This window comes from Aotus nancymaae, unplaced genomic scaffold (assembly GCF_030222135.1).
Source record: "Aotus nancymaae isolate 86718 unplaced genomic scaffold, 86718_ANA_hifiasm-v0.15.2.pri h1tg000014l, whole genome shotgun sequence".
Lineage (NCBI taxonomy): Eukaryota > Metazoa > Chordata > Mammalia > Primates > Aotidae > Aotus > Aotus nancymaae.
The window spans coordinates 85,063,083-85,065,862 of record NW_026988425.1 but is presented as its reverse complement, the minus strand read 5'-3'; the positions used below and the strand labels follow the sequence as shown (position 1 = coordinate 85,065,862).

General features: G+C 43.4%; 1 pseudogene; it reads left to right on the top strand.

Moving 5' to 3' along the window:
• The first annotated feature begins 357 nt into the window (after positions 1-357).
• Positions 358-1,999, top strand: LOC105734627 (T-complex protein 1 subunit eta-like; annotated as a pseudogene).
• Positions 2,000-2,780: the final 781 nt, after the last annotated feature.

Sequence of the window (2,780 nt, the reverse complement as noted above, 5' to 3'; positions counted from 1 at the left end):
ATTATCTTGGCAGAATCATGAAGGTAGGCTGTAAATTCAGAGACCAGAAGAGTCCTTGAGAGAATTTGCATGCCAAATACCTCAAAATGGAGTCACAGCAGTTGGCAACTTCTGGTATTAGGAGATCTCAATTACTCACATGATAGCAAAATCCAGAAGTTAATCCAATTGCTTACAAGATAAAAGCCACATAAACTGCATACCTAACACAGATACATACCGAAAACTGTAGTGAAAACTTTATTTGATAAGTGCTGTAACAAAATGTGCATGTGGGCATGGGACACAGTGGGTTGCTGAGTACCCAGGACACAGAGAAGAGAGGAAGAGCAGCGGACCACTGAGTAAACTTCCAAAATGATGCCCACACCAGTTATCCTGTTGGAAGAGGGTACTGATAGCTCCCAAAGCATCCCCCAGCCAGTGAGTAACATCAGTGCCTGACAGGTGATTGCTGAGGCTGGAAGAACCACCCTGGGTCTCCATGGCATGGAAAAGCTTATTATGGATGGCAGAGGCAAAGCAACAATCTCTAATGATGGGGCCACAATTCTGAAACTTTCTGATGTTGTCCAACCTGCAACAAAGACTTCAATGGACATTGCCAAACATCAAGATGCCGAGGTGGGTGACGGCACCACCTCAGTGACATTGCTGGCTGCAGAGTTTCTGAAAGAGGTGAAACCTTATGTGGAGGAAGGTTTGCACCCGCAGATCATCATTTAAGCTTTCTGCACAGCCATGCAATTGGCAGTTAATGATAACCAACAAAATCACTGTGACCATGAAGAAGGCAGAAAAAGTGGAGCAGAGGAAGCTGCTTGGAGAAGTGTCCCTTCTCTGAGCTCCAAGATCATCTCCCAGCAGAAAGCCTTCTTTGCTAAGATGGTGGTTGATGCAGTGATGATGCTTAATGGTTTGTTGCAGATTAAAATGATTGGAATCAAGAAAGTACAGGGTAGAGCCCTAGAGGATTCCCATCTGGTAGCTAGTGTTGCATTTAAGAATTTTTTTATGCTGGGTTGGAAATGCAACCCCAAAAGTGCCATAATCCCAAGATTGTGCTTTTAAATGTTGAGATTGAGTTGAAAGCTGAGAAAGATAATGCTGAGATCAGAGTGCTCACAATTGAGGATTACCAGGCAATTGTTGATGCTGAGTGGAACATTATGACAAGTTAGAGAGGATCCATCATTCTGGAACCAAAATAATCTTGTCCAAACTCTCCACTAGGGATGTGGTCACCCAGTACTTGCTGGTAGGGGCAGATTCTGTGCTGGCCACGTACCTGAGAAGAATCTGAAAAGGGCAATGGTGGCCTGCAGAGGGTCAATCCAGACCAGTGTGAATGCTCTGTCAGCAGACGTGCTGGGCAGCTACCAGGTGTTTGAGGAGACTCTGACTGAAGGTGAGAGGTACGATTTCTTTACTGGCATCTACAAGACCAAGACATGTACCTTGATCTACTGCAGTTTATGGAGGAGACAGAACAGTCCATGCACGATGCCATCATGATTGTCAGGAGGGCCATCAAAAATGACTTGGTGGTGGCTGGTGGTGGGCTATGGAGGCAGAGGTCTCCAAGTACCTGTGGGATTAGCAAGGACTATTCCAGTCACATAGCAGCTGGATTGGGGCATATGCCAAGGCTTTGGAGATTATCCCACAGCAGCCATGTGACAATACTTTCTTTGAAACCACAAACATTCTCAACAAGCTGTGGGCATGGCATGCACAGAAATGCACCTGCTATGGCATGGACATCAACAATGAAGACATTGCTGACAACTTTGAGGCCTTCGTGTGGGAGTCAGCTATGGTGGAGGTCAATGCCCTGAAAGCAGCCTCTGAGGCTGTGTGGCTAGTCATGTCTGTAGATAAAACCATCAAGAATGGCTCAACTACAGATGCTCCCCCAGCAGCTGGCTGGGTGGAGGATGAAGTCACTTCCATCGAGAGGCATCCCACTCATTACAGAACTGGCGGGAAGGCTAGCTGAGGTGGCTTGGTTAATTGATGTTACAAGGACAGGATAGTAATTGGCCCAATCTGTTCCCACTGGAGGCTATTTAAATAAAACTTCAGGCTTAGGGGGAAACAGTGCATCTGGAAGGAAAGGGGTCAGTAAGTTCTGCAAGCTGTCTCATCATTTAGAGGGTTATACTATGTTCAACATCAGTAATAAACATGCTGTACTATTAATGGGGCAACTCTTGCCATTTACTTTCCTTACAACACAATTAAAAATTGATAAGACAGTTATATCTGGAAACGTACTATGTCCCTTAAATACCTATAAAGAACCAGAGCTTTCTAGAAACTAGGGGACTGGGCTGAGGTCGTCCTTCCAGAGATTTGGGAATTTGTATTTCACACATTTGGAAGGTATTACCTTGATAATCTACTCAGAGAGTTTTCCCTACAGAATTAGGAGATCTCTAGAATTGACTTGCATTTTATTAGTATTGCTCTTAATATTATAATTTGATACTTTCTCTAGACTTACAAAGGTCACCTGATATATAAAGTAATATATATTTGTGTCTGACAAAACTATAAGAGTATGAGCAAACTGCATAGTAATATTTTTCAATCCATAAGAATATTTCTCTGTGTGAGTCCAAAGGCAAGAAGAGTGTTGTATAAAGTAAGGGGGTGTCAAAAATTTGATACTCTTGTATTTTTGGTAATTTCATACCAAAATGTGTTGCAATTGCTCGCTCTCTCTATCTCTCTCTCTTTCTGTTTCTCTCAACCTCATTGAAAGTTTGCTCATTTGC